Raw genomic sequence first — 20,965 nt, 5'->3', positions numbered from 1 at the left:
CTTACTTGTTTAGAGATTTATTGATTCATTTATTCGATGAATCCTTCTTGAGTGCTTACCTTGAACGAAGCACAAACGTAAAACCGTGACAAATGACTTGAAAGAGCATTAGTATAAAGTATAGCGAACTTCACAGAGCATAAAATCTGGAACCATATGGTCTAGATTTGAATCCCAGATTTGGCACTTCTGAGTTGTGTGCACTTGGGCAGTTTACTTAAGTGTTCTCTTCTTCTGATTCTTTATTTGATGTGGTCAAGCCTCCAAGGAAAGAGGTTGTATAAGCCTGCAGACATCTTACAGCTAACCAGGATACTTCTTTTAAAGTTTGTAATCATCGCCATCTAAGAATTCTGTGAGAGAGCAGCATGCCTAAAGATGAATTTATCTAATGGGAAAAACTTACCTATTTCTTAAGAGCAACAGATGGGGACACAACGGGCACCCTGTATTAGTGGCAGAAAATAAGAACAGCTCAGGGAACATGGAGCTTCATGAAAAAAGGAAGTAAGAAAGTTAGCATCAAAGTCTCTATGTGATTTCCGAGCTGAGTTCACCTTTTCTGCTTAGGTTTAGAGAAGAGGCAAGAGAATCCAACCTGCCCCCCACATCTACTGTGTTCATAAAATCCCAGTGCGTTCACTCCAAACACACATTCTTTTGTGTTTGCAGTCATGAAAACTCCAGAGCCTGCTGAAGAGGCAGTGGAAGGGACTAGAGTATCAACTGACATCACAACAAACTGAGATTATCCTTTCCTTAGTCCTTAGCCAAACACGGAACTCGTAGGGTTGACAAAAAATAAATAAAAGGCAGAGCAGCTCAGGGAGCAACAGACATAGGTCCTTCACTTAAAAATGTCCCAGCCGGGGCGCCTGGGTGGCGCAGTCGGTTGAGCGTCCGACTTCAGCCAGGTCACGATCTCGCGGTCCGTGAGTTCGAGCCCCGCGTCAGGCTCGGGGCTGATGGCTCGGAGCCTGGAGCCTGTTTCTGATTCTGTGTCTCCCTCTCTCTCTGCACCTCCCCCGTTCGTGCTCTGTCTCTCTCTGTCCCAAAAATTAATAAAAACATTGAAAAAAAAAATTAAAAAAAAAAAAAAATGTCCCAGCCAATTTCCCCTGAAGAATCTAGGGCAGCTGGATAAATAAGTAGAAACACATCTACAATGACTTCGAAATCCACAGATTCAACAAAATTGGCTTTTGCCTCATCCACTTTATGGCTTAGTTCCCCAACGCTTTAGGGAAGGAAGCAAGGACAGGACACCTGACACCACATGTGGCTATTTAAATTTCCATTAAGTGAAATCATATAGAATAAAAAATTGAAGTCCTCAATTAATTATTTTTATAGAATTAAAAATTGAGTCTTGAACAGCTGACTCTTGAACAATGTAAGCATTAGGGGCCCTGACCCCTATTGAGCTAAAAATCCACATACAACTTCTTCACTCCCCAAAAACTTAATTACTAACGGCCTATAGTTGGCCAGAAGGCTTACCAATAGCATCAACAATCAATTAACACATATTTTGTAGATGTATTATATACTGTATTCTTACAATGAAGTAAGCTACAGAAAAAATCTTATTAAGAAAGTCATAAGAAAGAGAAAATACATTTACAGTGCTGTACTGTATTTATGGAAAAAAATCTGTGCATGAGTGAACCCACATAATTCAAACCCAAGTTGTTACAGGGTCAACTGGACTTAACAGCACATGTAGCTAGTGGCTACCTATTAGCCCAGAGGTACAGAATATTTATATCATTGCAGAAAGTTCTACTGAACAATATCATCTAGATACAGCAATTCTATTCCCAGGCATCTACCTTGGAGAAACCCACATACATAATTCAAGAGACAACTATAAGAATGTTTATACCAGATGCGTTTGTAATGGGAAAATACTAGAAACTGCCCAAATGCCCATCAAGAGGAGAATTTACAAACTCTATCATATGCATACAGTGGGATACTACACAACATTGAAAATTAATAGTAGGTATACACATTAGTGTGGATGAATATCACATAATGTTAGGTTAAATAAAAAGGCCACAAAAGAACCATGTAACAGTTAAAACCAAACAACATGCTGTTTAGGATAAGTATTTGGTAAACCTGCAGAGAAAAACAAGGGAATGAGCAACACAAAATTCAGGATACTGATTTCTTATAGATAATAGGAAGAAGTGATCAGGAAGGTGTGCAATAGGGATACCAACATTATTGGGAATTATTCTATTTCTGAAGCAAGGTCATGGGGATGATGGTACTTACTATTGTACTTTTGTTCACATTATGACAACTCTAAAGTCAGAACGGTCTTACAATCACTGTTAGCATGTACCAGTTGTGAGGTGGTTGTTTTTGCCTTAGAAATATCTTATCCAAAATGATTTCTCTATGTTTTTCTTTTTATACATGCATAAAAATGATATGTCAAGAATCTGTCTAAATCTAAAGATCTCTTTTAATACATATTTAAAACTCCTAAGTTGAAAAAAAATAAAATTTAAGAACAAAAATGACCGAAATTTAAGGGGCACCTGAGTGGCCCAGTCTGTTAAGCGTCCGACTTTGATCAGGTCATAATCTCGTGGTTTGTGAATTCGAGCCCTGTGTCGGGCTCTGTGCTGACAGCTAGGAGCCTGGAGCCTGCTTTGGATTTTGCGTCTCCCTCTCTTTCTGCCCCTCCCTCACTCACGCTCTCTCTCTCACACATAAACATTAAAAATTTGTTTAAATGACTGAAACTTAAAATTCAACACTATCTCCTCAAAATAGAAATATTGCTACTGTGCATACAGAAAAGTACATATCCCAATTCATAAAAATGACCATTTACACTTGAACCCCACTACGTTGCCTAAATTTAATATGGTCTTTAAACTGGTGTATGAGGTGAGGTGAGCATTGACAAAGTGGATTAAAGTGATCTTTTAATAATAACCTATGAATTGTGAGAAAAATATTCTAAAATGGCAAGAAAACAAAATAGAGAATTTATAGTATCTTCTAGTGGGTTAAAATGTCCTAGAAGTTATCAAGTAAGTACAAGGCAGTTTATCCAAAGAAATCCATATTTCTCACAGTCTTAAAAGATCAATAACTTTCATGACTTAAAAGTTACAGGTCTCAGGTGTTCATTACAGCTGTAGCTGATCTATCCCATGATTACATTTCCTTTCGAAGAATGCATGTTCCTAGTCTTTGTTAGACACCCAAATAGAGAAATTTTATCGTTTCCTTGGAAGACTGCTTCTTGCATAGTAGAATGCAGCATTTACAAAAGCTTAAAGAGATTTCTTGGAGTAAATAGAACTTCCCAGCCCAAGCAATGTTCACAAAAGGCATTATATAGAATATTTTTGCAAGTGGGTGACATGAGTGTTATATCAGCACAAAAGAGACAGTTTGGGGACAGAAATTTTCAAATCTCATTTCCTTAGGCAAACATGGTGCAGACTTGAATGTACTTTTTCAAAAACATGGGTGGAGTTTCATTAAATTAATTCATAGGAATACATACAATTCAGCTTCAGCACTCTAGAATTCAGCATTAAAAGGAGATACAAGAATTTCAATTTCTTACCTATCATTTTCATTTGAAAATAAAACCTTTAAAAGAGTATTTATTAATTTATTGCAAGGGCCAAAAAGCAGACAAAAGTTTGTCTTTCATTCAGCACTGTTATCTACTAAAACCACATTTTAGGTCCTCCAAAGCATGATTACTACCCTTGTTTGTCTTGACCCATTTTGTGCAAATGTTCTTGCTTTTGCTTTTTTCTCCTTCCTCAAAACCCTGAAGGCTGCTTTGGCTGGCTTTCACATGCCAAAAAGTTAATATGCTAATTAATATTAAACATTCATACTTGGTAAGTCTGAGAATACCTCCCCCACCTGCAAAGGTAAATATCTCCATTCTCATTGCTAAGTTTTTGTTGTTGTTTTTTCTTTCTTTCTTCCTTCCTTTCCCTTCCTTCCTTTTCGTTCCTTCCTTCCTTCCTTCCTTCCTTCCTTCCTTCCTTCCTTCCTTCCTTCCTTCCTTTCTTAGATTGTAGACAGTTTGGAGAATCCACCAAGATATGGCTTCCTAACATTCAGTGAAGAGTTCCTTCAGCAACAATTTCTCATTCATTACAAGTAGTAGAGAAGTAGTTATGTATTCTAGAGTATCTGATACTCTGGTATCAACAACCTTACAGTGGAAGATAAATGGTCATGAGCAAAGAATTCCTACATAGGATGAGAATTTCTGAATTTCCCTTGAGATTTAAAGATTTATTGGGGTGCAACCTTCCCTATTCCTCCAAATAGGGCAGAGAAGTTATTTGAAAGGAGTTAAAAGAAAGAAGGCATGGTCTGAAGGTGACAGGGTTGGTCCACAAAAATGACTAGGGACAGCACTGCAAACAATTTACTAGAATTTGAAATCAGAAGCCAGCAAGATATTTGTTCTCTCAGTAGAGACAAGGGGAGTCAATCCTGAAAATCAAACCAGTAATTTATGTCTCAGAGAACAGACTGATCTAAATCTAACCATTTCACAACCCCCTGTACCCCCCCACCCCACCCCCCCGCCCCACCCCCCAGTGTCATAGAATTGTATAAATAAGCCAGGCACTCAGAAGTGATCCCAGGGAGAAGAAGGTAGAGTGGGCTGGGAATTTTTAAACCTAAAACAACTGAAAAGAATCCTGGAATTTGATTTAGTTTTCCTGGAAATTACTAAATTAAGTTTTGGGCAGCAGGTTGAAACAAATGTGAGAAAAATATGAAGTCCAGTATAAATCAAAGCAGACAGTTCTGATTTTTGCACATCAGAATGTGTGGCTTATGAAAATTATAAACACTGAGCCCTGCATGTGACTTGGCTAGTTGCAGTATGATGAATACCTTTTGAACTGTTATTCTGAGGTAGCATGAGTGCATATAGAATATCCAATAATCTTATTGCCCTTGGCTTCTAGTGAATTTACAGTAAGCTAATCCCTCAAACTTTCTTCAAATGATTTTTAACAGGAACTTCTACATGTATTCATATATTTTTTGTTTGTTTGCTTATTTTTTTAGAGAGAGAGAGAGAACACTAGCCAGGGAGAAGGGCAGAGAGAGAGAGTCTTAAGCAGTTTCCACACTGATTTTTTCTGGGCTCTCAATTCAGTTTCATTGATCAATATGTCCGTGTGCGGAGCTCAATCCCACAACCTTGGGATCATGACCTGAGCCGAAAAAAGACACTCAACCGACTGAGCCACTCAGGCATCCCTACTTGCATATTTTTAAAAACATAATTATGTGAGCTTGTATTTCCCACTCTGGCCATTAAAATGAACAAACAAAGAACCCCTGCATGGTATGTCATGGAAAACACATGAGAACTAGAATTCAACAAACCTGGGTTTGAATCCCACTTGGTTACTTAAAGAAAGAAATATTATACAAATTATGTAACTTATCTTGGACAACTCTGTATGAAACAAATATTGTTTTACTTTCTCCTTTCCATTCTTCAGGCCATTTTAAATTTGATTCTTTATTAGCACAAGATATTTGAGATTTTTTATTTTAGTTATCAGTCTTTTAAATCTATAAAATAAGTGCACATGATCAGTGTTCTGTTTACTCATTATTAATTTCTTTAATTTTCCCTTGAAGATGGAACACTAAAATTGTTTCAAGGCAGCCCCATCTTAACATGTGTGTTCCAAGTCTCCCTTATAGCGATGAATGAGCACGTGACACTGGGCACCCTTATTAGTGGTGTGTGGGTGTTTGATAAAGCTTCTGTTTTCCTGATTAAAGGAGGCACTGATTATTGTTGCTGTTGGCCCTCTTCCATTTCTTTTTTTTTTTAATTTTTTTAACATTTATTCATTTTTGAGAGTGAGACAGACAGAGCATAAGTGGGGGAGGGGCAGAGAGAGAGGGAGACACAGAATGTGAAGCAGGTTCCAGGCTCCGAGCCGTCAGCACAGAGCCCTACACAAGGCTCGAACTCACAAACCGTGAGATCATGACCTGAGCCGAAGTCGGATGCTTAACCACCTGAGTCACCCAGGTGCCCCTGCCCCCCTTCCATTTCTCATTCCTGTATTGAACACAGATTTGGTATCTGAAGCTGCAGCAGCCATCTTTTGATAATGGCATAGATAACAAAATTACATTTTCAGGAAATGGAATAGAGAGAGGCAGAGCCTCGGTTCTTAGTAACCCAACTGAACAATTATAAAAACTCTGGTGCATTTTTCACAGATATAGAAAAAACAAAGTCCTAAATTTGTACGGAAATACAAAAGAACCCAAAAAGCAAAATCAATCTTGAGAAAGAACAAAGCTAAATAAATATACCACACTTCCTGATGTCAAACTATATTACAGAGCTACAGTAATCAAAACAGTATGGTGTTGGCATAAAAACATACAAATCAATGAAATGTAATAGAGAGCCCAGAAATAAATCCATGCATACATGGATTAATAAATTTTTCCCAAATTAGCCAGGAATATACATACAATGGAGAAAGGAATGTCTCTTGAGTAAATCATGTGGGAAAACTGGATAGCCAGATGGAAAAGGATGAAATTGGGTCCCAGCTTATACTACACATGAAAATGAACTCAAAATATATTAAAGACTTGCATATAATACCTGAAATCATAACACTCCTAGATGAAAACAGAGGGAATAAATTCCTAGACACTGGTCTTTGAAATATTTTTTTGGGTTTGACACCAAAAGCAAAGATAATAAAAGAAAACAAACAAGTAGACCTACACCAAACTTACCAAGCTTCTGGTCAGCAGAAGAAACCACCAACAAAATGAAGACAACCTATGCAATAGGACAAAAGATTTGCAAGCCACATTTTTGACAGGAGATTAATATTCATAATTTAGGAGAACTCCTACAACTCAATAGCAAATAATAATAATTAGTAATATGCCAATTAAAAACTTGGCAAAAAATCCCTGAATAAACACTTTTCCAAAGAAGATACACAAATGGCCAACAGGTACATTAAAGGTACTCAATATCACTAATCATCAGGGAAATACAAAAGAAAGCAAAAAACAAAACAAAAAACATAAGACCATGATGGGGTATCACGTCACACCTGCTGGTAACCCTAGCATCCAAAAAGATAAGAGATAACAAGCGCTGGCATGGATGGAGAGAAAAGGGAACCCTCTTGCACTGCACTTGAACTGGTGCAGCCACTATAGAAAACAGTATGGAAATTCCTCAAATTAAAAATACAAATATCATATAATTATGTAATCCCACTTCTAGTTATATACCCAAAGAAAATTTAATAATTATCTTGAAAAGATATCTACACTTCTATGTTTCATAGTAGCATCATTTACAATAGCCAAGTTATGGAAACAACCTAAGCATGTGTCAATAGATGAAAGGATAAAAATGTGATATTTATATGGAATATTATTCAGCCTTAAAAAAGAAGGAAATCCTGTCATTTGCAACAGTGTGAATGAACCTGGAGGGCATTATGCTAAGTGAAATAAGCCAGACAAAAAAAGACAGATACCACATGGTAATATTCATATGAGAAGGAAAACAGGGAAGGGAAGGGAAGGGAAGGGAAGGGAAGGGAAGGGAAGGGAAGGGAGGGGAGGGGAGGGGAGGGGAGGGGAAGGGAAGGGAAGGGAAGGGAAGGGAAGGGAAGGGAAGGGAAGAAGCCAGACAGAGAAAGATGGATACCACATGATAACACTTATATGAGAAAGAAAAGAAGGAAGAGAAGGAAAGGAAGAGGAGGGGAGGGGAGAAAGGAAAAGGGAAGAAAGGAAAGAAAGAATAGAAAATGAATAAAGAATAGAAAAGTGTTTGCCAGGAGCTGGGGTAGAGGAAATTGAAAGAGGTCAGTAAAAGGGTACAAGGTTTCAATTATAAGATTGAATAAGACCTCAGTAATATATAATATGGTGACTGTAATTGATAACACTATATTATATTATTGAAATCTGCTAAGAAAGTAGAACTTAAGGTAAATATGTAAGATGAAGAATATATTAACTCGATGGGGGAATCCTTTTGCAATGTATGCATATAACCAATTATCATGTCGTACACTTTAGATAACTCACAATCTTGTCAATTATATCCCAACGAAGCTGAAAAACTACTCCTCTTTGCCACCAGCTTAATGGCAATTAGTATTATTGTATTATTTTTTAGAATAAACCCAAAGGCTATTGTGGGGGAATTAGTGCCAAAAGGCACCCGGATCATCAAAATCTGCATTGCTCTGTTGCAAAGACAGCCAGAGCTGCCTGTTTCTTCCTTATACGCTGCAGTATGGTTTCAATTATACATACAGAAGTGGATAGGGTATGAACCGGACTTCCTGGGTCTGTACCCAGAAATTAACTTTTCAGCTTTAGAATGGGAATAAATAAGGCAAACTTTGGAATGCTCAGTTGCCAAAATCATTTTCTGTACAATCTCTGATTTTATGCTGTATTACCTATAGCAGGGATTAATTACTGGATTTTCCTTTCTGTGATATGAGAATAAAGATGAGTAGTTTAAACAGGACAAAAAAAAAAGCAAAAAAAAAAAAAACACTCTAGCAAATGCATAACTCCAAATTTCTCAAAAGAAAAATAAACTCCTATTTCTTAAAGCTACAGTGAAATGTGTTTTGTTATTGCAATTAAGCACAATGCATACTAAATAGTAATATGCCACCTGTGTCTTAATCCAAGCAACTACTATCAATATTAAACCATATACGAATTACAATAGAGCTTTATGGCATGCTTATAAAAACATTCTTTAGCCTGGGAATTTATTATTCAGCACATCCTATGTAACATTGCTAAACAATTTATAAATACATGTAACTCAAACTCCCAACTGTTAGATTTTGGCATAAGATAGTGCCATATAAAACTCTTACTTTTAAATTTTTTTAAATATTTAATTAAACAATAATAAGAGCATATAAAATTTAAAGTTTTAAAAGAAGGAAGTAGGCCCTTACACCCATTAGGGTACATAACTTCAAAAAAGCAAAAAGTACACCTGGGTGGCTCAGTCCATTAAGTGTCTGACTCGGTTTCAGCTCAGGTCATGATTTCATGGTTTGTGAGATCCAGCCTAGTGTCAGATTGACAGCAAAGAGCCTGCTTGGGTTCTGTCTCTCCCTCTCTCTCTGTCCCTCCCAAGCTCATGTGCACACTGTCTCTCTCAAAATAAGGAAATAAATTAAAAAAAAATAGTAAGTGTTGGGTGAGGATGTGGAGACACTGGAATGCTTGCATATTATTAATGGGAATATAAAACGGTGCACCCACTATGGAAAACAGCATGCAAGTCCCTCAAAAAACTGAAGAATTACCACATGATCGAGCAATTCTACGTTGGGATATGTGCCCCCCCCCAAAAAAAAAATGAAAGAAGACACTAAAATAATTATTTGTACAGCTACTTTCATAGTAGCATCATTTCCAATAACCAAAAGGTAGAAATAATCTAAATGTCCACTGGTAGACGAACGAATAAGCAAAATATGTTATACACATTCAATGCAATATTATATAGCCTTACTTTTAAGAAAGAAAGGGAATTCGAAAGAATGCTACAACATGGATAAACCTTGAGGACATTATGCTAAATGAAATAATCCAGTCACAAAAAGACAAATACTTTATGATTAAACTTACATGAAGTACACAGAGAAGTCAAATTCATAGGGACAAAAAGTAGAATAGAATCATGGTTGCCAGTGACTGAGGAGAAGGAGAAATGGGTGTTTATTTAGTGGATATGGAATCATAAGATGAAAGAGTTCTGGAAGTTGGTTGCACAACAATGTGAATGAACTTAACTACTACTGACCTATACACTTAAAAATAATTGAGATGGTAGAGGGGACGCCTGGGTGGCTCGGCTCAGGCTATGATCTCACAGGTCGTGGGTTTAAGCCCCGTGTCAGGCTCTGCACTGACAGCTCAGAGCCTGGAGCCTGCTTTGGATTCTGTGTCTCCCTCTCTCTCTCTGCCCCTATCCCACCCACACTCTGTCTCTCTCTCTCTCTCAAAAATAAACGAACATTAAAAAATTGAAAACAATAATTGATATGGTAAATTTTATGTTAAGTGTTTTGGGCCACTTTAAAAATTGAAAAAATAATTGCTGGAGCCTAAATCCCCGAATTCTTCCTCAAAAATGACCCAAGTCGCTGCTTCTCTTTATTTTTCTCAAAACTGTGTGTGTATACATATAATTAACTCACCATTTAATACTTATTCTGACCGTTTATGTGTTGTTTACTGCTGATTCAAGTAATGATTCATGATCACTTTCCCTATATTCAGTAACTTTTTGTACCTTCTAGAGTCAATAATGAAACTGATTTCATATCTTTTGTTTCCTATGCTCTATCACAATTTTTCCAATGAAATTACAAACCTCTCTATAAAATAGTCTCTACATTATGTTACACGTGAGGTACTCAGTCATTTCTTCCTTCTCATTCTATAATCATGAAGCCCTCACAAAATTATCTTCCTTCTCCAATCTGTACTGTTTGCTGTCTAAATTGATGGACAGTTACCTTCCTGAGACTCTGTCCCAGTTCTGTATTAAATCCTGTTTCCCAGGTTCTTTGCTAATTCCTTTTCTGGTTGACACTATTATTTAATGCTTCACATTCTCCTAAGTATCCTAAGATAGAGAATTAGATGTTTTAAGAAATTCTTTGTTTATAAATTACCTGTTTCTTTTATATTCAACTTTTCTTAGCGGGGAGGACTGGGTATAGATTTTTAGATAACATTTTTGCCGAGAATTTTAAAGTAGTTTTACATTTTCTTCTAGCATGAGTGGTATTGAGAGATTCTTTCCCATTTGAATTCCTGATCTTTGGTAAGTAACCTATATTCTCTCTTTCTTTGATTTTGCTTTTGGTTTCTGTAACTTTTCTGTTGAGTACAGATGTCTGGCAATCTTTGTTGTTCTGTCATATAGTGTTTGGAAGCAGTGTGAATGGGGAAAGCCAGTCACCTGATATGCTTCATTGTATGGTAATCACCTAAAGCATCAACCATATTATTGGAGAACTTCATGCATTGGAATCTACAGTTTTTTATTTTCTGTGTTTCCTCTGAGGCTACTCAATTTCTCCAAAGGATCTCCCCAACCCCTTCCAGGGGAATACACAGTTGGCTGTATTTCAGTACTCTTGAAGCCTAACAATGCAAGAGGGTGCAGGAATGAAGACTTACTCTCCTGTTTCCATATACCACTTTCCCCCAGCTTTTCATGGTCTTACTTCTCTAGGACTTTAGTCTTTATGTTCCAATTTATGCATAAAAAATACACAATCTTTGTGGAAACAACAGATCTTATGCAAATATTCAAACAAGGGAGAAGATGTGACGATCTCACTAATTCTTATAAATGCTCTCACCTGTTTCCCTTGTTTCTGGCCAATCCACTCATCTTGCCTTTATTGTCCTGTCTGCTGGCTCCCTGAGGCTTTCTGGGAATATGAGGCTTGAATTATCTTTCTTGTCATAAGTATTCCCCTTTGAAGGCTCTTGATGTTTAGCTTCTTTAGGTCTGCTAAATCTTTTTATTCATTTCTACTACCTGTTAATATTTATTCATCATTGGCTCTTTTTTTCCCCATGAATCTGTTTATACAGGTTTGTACATTCTCTTTCTGATACTATCACATTAGCAAAATTTCAGTATGGAAGCAGAGGTAAACACTTTCATCCAATCTACCGTCTAACAAGCATTCTTTACAGTGTATACAGGGCTGGCCGGAGAGATCTAATGAGAAGAAAATAAAAATATTGCACAAATTTCAAAGTATCACAAAACCTAGTGTTATACCTATGACTATCATGCTCTCCAGTTTAAAACTTTATTTTCCTCTTTTTGACGAAACCTAAAATTGTCATCGAAATCCTGACACAACTTCCATTTTCCATTTATTTCTCAAAAGTTACAGTAAGCTTAAGCTTACTCATTTTGGTGCCTCAGTATTTAGTTACACAAAGAACCATATATTACCTTACTTAAAACAGTAAACTAAATTATTTTTTCTTCCTTGCATACCATGGTTTTCATTCACTTATAATCATGTTAAATATCATTGTTCCTTTTTAAACATGATATTCTGTATTTCCTCTGATATGTCATTCTCTTTGACTGAAAGGACCAATTTTACTTAGGAAGTAGAATATTTGTTTGAAATAAATTATCTTCCATGAAAATAAATGTAAATAATCACCCAGGCAATTCTCCAATTTTCTTCATGCATTCAATGTTAAAACTATAACACAGAAGGAAAAAAAGTCCACAAAATGAAGGTCACCAAATACAGTCAGTTAAAAAATCAATGAATGAATACAATTCAATCTTAAAATGTTTAAGGACACTTATTTTAAAATAATGATGAATGCTTAATGCTTGAATTGGTTTTTCATGCATATATAGTGACATCTAATATTTCATTTTCCTAAATTCCTCATGGTTTGTATGACAAAAGTCACTGCCTTGAAACTGATACCCAAATCAGACACAGTACTAGTCTACCTGGAAAACAAAACACAAAAACAAAAAAAACCTAATCTTTCACACTGAGCCAATTCAATACCTGAACATTTAAGACTTCTTTCCAAATTTTAATTTTATGATAAATTAGAACAAAAAGATGTGAGATTCTGTTTTTGCATGTTTACATTATATTAGTATGATTAATAGTGATTAAATAAAATTTGACTGTTTAAATTGTCTATTATTTGTCTTCTCTGAAAATATTATTTTTATACATTTCAAACATATCTAACATCATTTATTTATTTATTTTTCTTTTTACCATTTGTTTAATTTTGAGAGACACAAAGAGACAGAGCACAAGCAGGGGAGTGGCAAACAGAGAGGGAGACACAGAATCCAAAGCAGGCTCCAGGCTCTGAGCCGTCAGCACAGATCCCAACATGGGGCTTGAACCCATGAACCGCGAGATCATGACCTGAGCTGAAGTCTGACACTTAACCCACTGAGCCACCCAGATGCCCCTAACATCATTCATTTATTAAGACAGCATATTAAAATTTTGCAGTAAAATTATTTAAACTATAATAGGTATTCATATTGTAATTTTGTGTACAGAAATTTTCTATATGTATAAATGTTAGATATACATTTCAAAAAAATGATACCATCTTAATTTTAATTTGGTAAGAAACAAGCCTTACAAGATCAGAAATTTGGTTTTAAACAACAACTAAATATTTATTTTTACACATCTGTTTGGGTTGAGAAACATACTAATTTGATATAGTTTTTTGTTAAATATCTGCCACACAGAGTTTGCAAAAATAGATTTTTTAAAAAGTAAGTATATATATTTTTTAAGGAATACCTCAAACTTCATTCCTGCTGAATGAACACAAAATTAACTCAGAGGAATTACTTTATTTGGGCATACTAAAATATACCTATATAGGTGGATATAATCATGTCTAAACACAGATAGGTAGGTATAATCATATTTAACAACTAAACAGATAAACTAAAACAATTTTTCACCTTGCCCAAAGATACTTTGTTTTACAAAGAAATCCCTTCAAATGTTTTTTCAGATTTAACTTAAAGTATTTATATTTCTTTCATACACAATGCTATGGTCTAAATATTTGTTTCCTCCCTTCCACCGCCCCCCCTCCACCCACAAAAACTCTTATGTTCAAACTCAATCTTCAATATGATGTTACTTGGAGGTGGAGTCGTTAGGAGGTGATTGAGGGATGAGGGTGACCCAATGAATGGGATTAATGACTTATTGAAAGAGATGTCAGAGAGCCCCCTTGCCCCTTCTGCCACATGAGGACACAGGGAGAACACAAGGTCTCACGAGACACAGCATCTGCCAGTGCCTTCATCCTGGACTTTCTAGCCTCCAGAATTGTGGGGAAGCTATTTGTTGTTGAAGTCATTCTGTCTATAATATTTTGCTATAGCAGCCAGAACTCAGACATGCAACTTTCTGACAACACATGACTTGTGCTAAACATAAATATGAACAAAAATTATACATTTTCCAGTATAAATAAGCAAATTGTATATTACTTTAAACCTCAGCTAAAAAACATACCAGGGTATTTTTTTTTTTTAAAATACCACCAGGTATTTTAAAATAAACGCCAGGGTCAGTGGCAGATGATCAAGACTCTTCCTAACTTTGCCATTTCTCTGTAGTTTTGCTGAAGATACGTCATCATTTATGTTTAAGTTATTAATTTTATACTAAGAGGATTGGAGCATATGTATCCTCTTAATTTCCTTAGAAAACCAACATTCCCTATGTTTATCATGTTTTGCAAGTTTCAGATGACTTAATGTGAGTATACATGACAATGATAAGACTATTAGGAATACTGGATTTATCTAGAGATCTGCCTAAAACATCCAATCATAATGCTTTCATTAAATGGTAAATGATGTAATTCAGTACAGAAATAAATTTAGCTTTATGTGTTTTATATTCATACAACAATAATACTGATCTCCTCCCGAAGTTCATTGCTCAAGTCTTCTTAATCCTTTGGCTTCCTTCTGTCCTTTTCATATGGCTTCCTAAACCACTGTGTTGTAATAGATTCTCTTTCCCTGACAGAGAAACCTGGCCTGTATGTTAAGATTAGACCTCCCACTGCTGTGCATAAGTTAATAACTAGAATAGTAAAGAAGCATTTCAACTGAATATACTCAAGGCAACACTAAAAACCTGGATGAAAGTCTTTCATATCTTATCCCTTTTTGAGAAAGTTGAGTGGTTTTTGTTTGTTGTATCAAAGAGAAAAAAGAGACCTCAGGGTGCTTGGGTGGCTCAGTCGGTTAAGCATCTGACTCTTGACTTAGTCCCAGGTCATGATCTCAAGTTTCATGAGTTCAAGCCCTACGTTGGGTTCTGCCCTTTAAGTGCAAAGCCTGCTTGGGATTCTCTCTCTCCCTCTTTCTCTGCCCCTTCCCTGCTTGTACACATGCACGTGCTTTCTCTCTCTGAAAATAAACAAACATTAAAACAAAGAAAGGCCTGAATTTCACTAATGTATAAGCAGGCCAACACAATTGAAATACAATATGATTCCTAAATTTAGCAACGTAGGAGCTCAGAGCCAGTCATAATTGTGAAAATGCTAGCTGCAGGGAATGTAGAACAATCTTTGACAGGGCTCTGCTCTCCAGGGATTTTAAGATTTACTTTAAATATTAAGGGACAAAGACACCCTAGCTGGCATCTGGCTACAAGTGCAAGACTTTTATTTGTCTTGAAACTATTTTCCAAGGTGTTTTAAGAACTGAGAATTCTTAGCTAAAACTAAATATTGATAATCTGTTCAACCATCTTTTGTTTCCAAAAGGGACACTAAAATTTACTCTTTTTTTTTTTCTTTATGAAAGTATTCACCCTTTCTTATCCAAAACACTTTTATTTGTTTTACTCAGATGTGCTTTTGGAAACAGTAAGAAAAAAACTCCATGAGAGTAATAGAGGAGCAGCAGTAAGAGAGGATTAAGACTGCAATTAAGGTTTGGAATAAGATGCTGGGCCAAAACCATCCAGTTTGAAAATACCAGTCTATGACAGTGCAGTCCTGGAACATTTGAAAGTCAATTGTTCCAAAGATTCAAATATATTAGGCTCACCATGAATTTTAGTGATCAGTTCTTCCTAAAATGAAAAATCCTATTAGTCTAATAGTAGACTATTAGTAGGGTTGAAGAATAACCCACTGCTTTGAGTTGTAGAAGTATTATCAATCAAATAAAGCTTGTTGGCTTTATTTCTTGAATTTGAGCTTCTTGTTTTTGTATTTAATAATTACGGTTTATATAACATGCAACATTCTCTCAACTCTATATTTACATTTTGGTAACTTTGTTTCCATTGATCCACTGAAGATAATTTATTTATTTTGTCATTGTTTTATTTAGACTGAGACTGTTTACTGTTTACAGGTTATACAGACACTTTCCACAGAACTATATTCCTTAAATGCACTGCATAAGTAAAACCCCGTTTCTCTGAAGCACAATCTCTAGAAGTTAATTTCTTAAACATCATCACCCTCCCTGAAAGGACTGCACCATCATAATTCCCTCCTGGCAGAAAAAGAAGACAACAGTATTCCTTCATGATCCAAAGAAAACTTTCCCTGTCGGTCCTAGGTTTATGGCAGCAGAAAAGAGAAGAGGGGGCTAGGGTGATAGTTAGAGGTAACAGAGCTGGCTCATTCACCTGTTGATATGCTGCCTCTTTTCCAGATTCCTTTATAATGAAGTTTCTTGATTTCTCTTAACCTTAAACTTGCACTTCCAGTTGCCAATGCTGGGCAGTCAAAGTCCCACTCCAGTATCTTATTCCTGCTTTATAAAGAAAGTGTAAACTCTTTGATAGAATAATCTGCAAATATTCACCATTAGTTATTTTAAATATTGCCCGCGGACAATATGTATGCAACTCAATTGCTATCAGACATTCATTAAACTACTTTATAGAGTAAATATTATAGCATTTTGGAAAATATAACCGTTTTAAAAGATAATAGCCAAAACTTCTCTTACAGAATTTTCCTCCCTTTCCTTTCCTATTTTTTCTGTGTTACCTGTCTGTATTTCTTCTCACACACACAACAGACATACACACTTTATTCTAAATACAGAGATGATGCTGTTTTCTACTTTTTTTGACAAAAAACTACTGTCAAAGGGCAGAAAGGAAAACACACTGTCAAAGAACTATTTCTGTAGGATGATTCCTCTAGGGACATATTTTAACATCAGTCATACTAGGAAGAAAGCATTAATTCAAAAGAACACTTTTAAATCTGGAGGTGTGCACAGAGCATATATATGCAGAATATATAAAACTTATATATGTTGATATGAACTTCTGTAAGATCTAAAATTTATGGTTTGATCAGAATTTCCAAGTTTCATTACTGTGGAGGCCATTTCAATCACATGAAGATTAACTTTAAGGTCATATAACATATTTCTTTAAATATATATATATATATTTAGGAAATTCTGGTGGGAACGTCAGATTTGAGTTAAAATACTATCTCTAATTATCTAGAGATACTAAGTCAGAACCAAGCAAAATTCACCATTTTACAAGTTTAACTCAAATTTTACTGATTCCAAATATGATTTAAGAATCACTCTAGGGTTTTAGCTCTTTTTTCACTATGTGTAGAGAGATAACCATAAAAACAACTGATCCTCTTATTTAATAATCAAAACAATTTCTTCAAATTATCCTCATGAATAAAGACTATGACTTGAATATGTTTTCAGAACAAAGTAATAGTAAGAAATCCTATTTATTCCTCTCTGAATCTCTATGGAAGCAAATAATTTAACTGCTAGATGATTGATAAGTATCCCCATTACAACAGAGTATTATTACTGTAGTATTTGCTATAGAGGAAGATATTGCAAATATATTTTGTTTTTATCTCAGACATCTTCACAAAAAACAATTTTAAATTTTACATATCTATATAGGTATATAGGTATATGTGTTTACATGCATGTATAAATGCATATACCTGTATATCTATATACATTCATGTAAATGATATTATTTTCTTAATTTCTCTAACACTTCATTATTAGTGTACATAAATGCAACATATTTCTGTACATTAATTTTGAATCTTGTGACTTTGCTGAATTCATTCATCAGTTCCAGTTTTTGGTGAAGTCTTTAGGGTTTTCTATATATAGTAGCATGTCATCTGCAAACTGGAAGTTTTAACTCTTCCTTACCTTTAGATACCTTTTATTTCTTTTTCTTGTCTAATTGCTGCACCTAGGACTTCAGTACTATATTGAATAAAAGTGAGAGTGGGTACACTTGTCTTGTCCTGGTCTTAGAGGAAAAGCTCTCAGTCTTTCACCATTGAGGATGATGTTAGCTCTGGGTTTTTAATATATGGCCTTTATTATGTTGAGGTATGTTCCTTCTAAATCTGCTTTCTTGAAAGTTTTTATTATGAATGGATGCTGTACTTTGTCAAATGCTTTTCTTTTGCATCTGTTGAGATGATTATATTTTTTATCCTTCTTCTTATTGATATACTTATCATGTTCATTTGTTTGTGAATATTGAACCACTCTTGTATCCCTGGAAAAAAATCCCACTTGGTCATGAGGAATTGATTTGGCTTGCTAATATTGCTAATATTCATCAAAGTCACTGGCTTGTAATTTTGTTTTGTTTTTTTGTAGTGTCTTTGGTTTTAGTTTCAGGTTAATGCTGGACTTGTAGAATGAACTTGGAAGTGTTCTTTCCTCTTCTGTTTCTTGGAATAGTTTGAGAAGAATATGTTTTGACTTTTCTTTAAGTGTTTGGTAGAATTCACTTGGGAAGTCATGTGGTCTTGGGCTTTTGTTTAATGGACATTTTTGATTACTTGTTCAATGTCATTGCTGGTAATTTGTCTGTTCAAATTTTCCATTTGTTCCTGATTTGGTGTGGGAAGGTTCTATGTTTCTAGGAATTTATCAATTTCTTCTAAGTTGTCCAATTTATTAGCATATAATTTTTCATAACATTCTCTTATAACCCTTTAAATTTCTTTGGTGTTGGTTGTTATTTCTCCTCCATAATTTCTGATTTTATTTATTTAAGTCCTCTTTTTCTTGATGAGTCTTGCTAGAGGTTTATCAATTTTGTTGATCTTTTCAAAGAACTAGCTCCTGGTTTCACTGATGTTTTATTGTTTTTTGGTCACTATTTCATTTATTTCTGCTCTAATCCCTATTATTTCCTTCCTTCTACTGCCTTTGGGCTTTGCTTTTATCTTGCCTCTGAGGTACGCCTGTATTGCTATATATTTACCTCTTAGAACAGTTTTTGCTGCATCCCAAAGATTTGGGACTATTGTGTTTTCATTTTCATTTGTCTCCATGTACTTTTTATTTCCTCTTTGATTTACTGGTTGACCCATTTACTGTTTACCAGCATGCTATTTAACCTCCATGTTTCTATGTTATTTCCGATTTTTTTCTTATGATTGATTTCTAGTTTTATACCGTGTGGTCATAGAAGATGCATGATATGATATGTCATATACATACACACTCACAGACACCTATGCAGGTCATATGATTTCTGTGGCAACTATTCACCTCTGCCATTATAGCATGAAAGCAGCCACAGACAGTACATAAATGAATGAACTGGCTGCATGCAATAAAACATTATCTATAAAAACAGGTGGGAGGCTACATTGGACTATTAGTTTCCTAGAGCTACTGTAACACATCACCACACATTTGGTGGCTTAAAACAATGAGTTATGCTCTCACAGTTGCCTGGCCCATTGGGCTGAAATCAAGGTGTCAGCAGGGTTGATTCTTTCTGGGCACTCAAGAAGAATCACTTCCATGCCTCTCCTAGCTTCTCTTAGTTGCTGGCAGTCCTTGGCATTTCTTTGCTTCTAGATATAACTCGCCAATCTCTGTTTCCATTGTCGCATAGTATTCTCCTTGTGTCTCTTCTTACAAAGATACTACTCATACTGGATTTGGTCTCAACCTAGATTTAGAGTAGTCAGAATATTTTTCATTTCACATTCTACCTCAAGATATAACCAGCCCATCAAATGAAGGAGAATATTTCTTCTTTCCTTGTATATAAGCTGAACTTTTGACATATTTTGACAGTATACTATGGAAGTTAGATTGTGTAACTTTTAAGGCTGGATTTTAAGAACTATGTTCATGAAAAAATAGATGTCTTAAAATCCTCTGTGATAAAAATCATTGCCAGGTGCCGATTTAAAGTTACAGTTGTTTCATATAACTAGTTAAGTGTTTACCTTCTATTTTCTGAAATAATTTATGTAAAATTGAAAAATAATTTTTTAAATACTTAAATGAGTTCACTGTTGGTGCAATATGGGACAGATATATGTTTAATTTTGATAAATCTTGTATGTGCAATTGGAAATGTATTCTTTTTTCCCCCTAAAGTGCAATGCCTTTTGTATTTCCATTAGCTTATTTTGGTTAAATGGTTTTCAAATTTATTATACTTTACTAATATATCATCTGCTTGTTCTATTAACTACTGAGAGGTGCTAAAGCCTCTCAATCTGTTTATAGATTTCTTTATGTCTCCTTTTAGTCGTGTCAATTTTGTTATACATGTATTTTTCCAACTTCATTGAGATATAGTTTATATCAATTAACTGCACTAACTTTAGAGGACAATTTGATAATTTGACATATGCATGCACCTACAAAACCATCACCAAAATCATAAACATGTAGCTCACTCCTAAGTTTCCTCATGCCCCTTTGTAATTTCTCCCTCCTATCTTTCCCCAACTCCCTACTCTAGTTGTTCAAGCAGACACTCTACAGATTTCTGCCACTATAGATTTCTTTGCATTGCCAGGGATTTACATAAAATTTCTCATATACTATTAAACACAGTTTATAATTCACTTAGTCAAACAACCTTAAAACAATGCCATTTTAATTTCAGTTATTTGCTTAGATTCTCTTTTATTGATGTTTCATGAATGTATTATTTAAATACATTTTTTATTTTATAACTTCAAACTTAATTCATATGCCATCATTGTCCTATTAAAAGCTCAAAGAACTCTCTTAAATATGGTCTATGTATACTTGATATAAAATATTTTATTCATGTATATATTCTTAGGAAATTGTTTTATTTCCTATCATGGTCATATTACTTAATGATTTTGAGAGTTAAGATAAAACTGAAATGTAAAAAAGAAAAAAACCTTAATGGATTATTTTCCTTTAGCTTTAACCACTTTTCTAAAGAATGAATTATTTTGAAGAAGGAAATTTTTTAAGTTTTTAATTTTTGTGAATTCTTTGTAAAAAAAAATTAAAGAAATTTAGAAATGGATGATG

This window comes from Lynx rufus, unplaced genomic scaffold (genome assembly GCF_022079265.1).
Source record: "Lynx rufus isolate CCGP_SWC_20201006 ecotype Redwood Valley unplaced genomic scaffold, mLynRuf1.p SCAF_7, whole genome shotgun sequence".
In the NCBI taxonomy this organism is placed as follows: Eukaryota; Metazoa; Chordata; class Mammalia; order Carnivora; family Felidae; genus Lynx; species Lynx rufus.
This window is presented reverse-complemented; position numbering follows the sequence as displayed.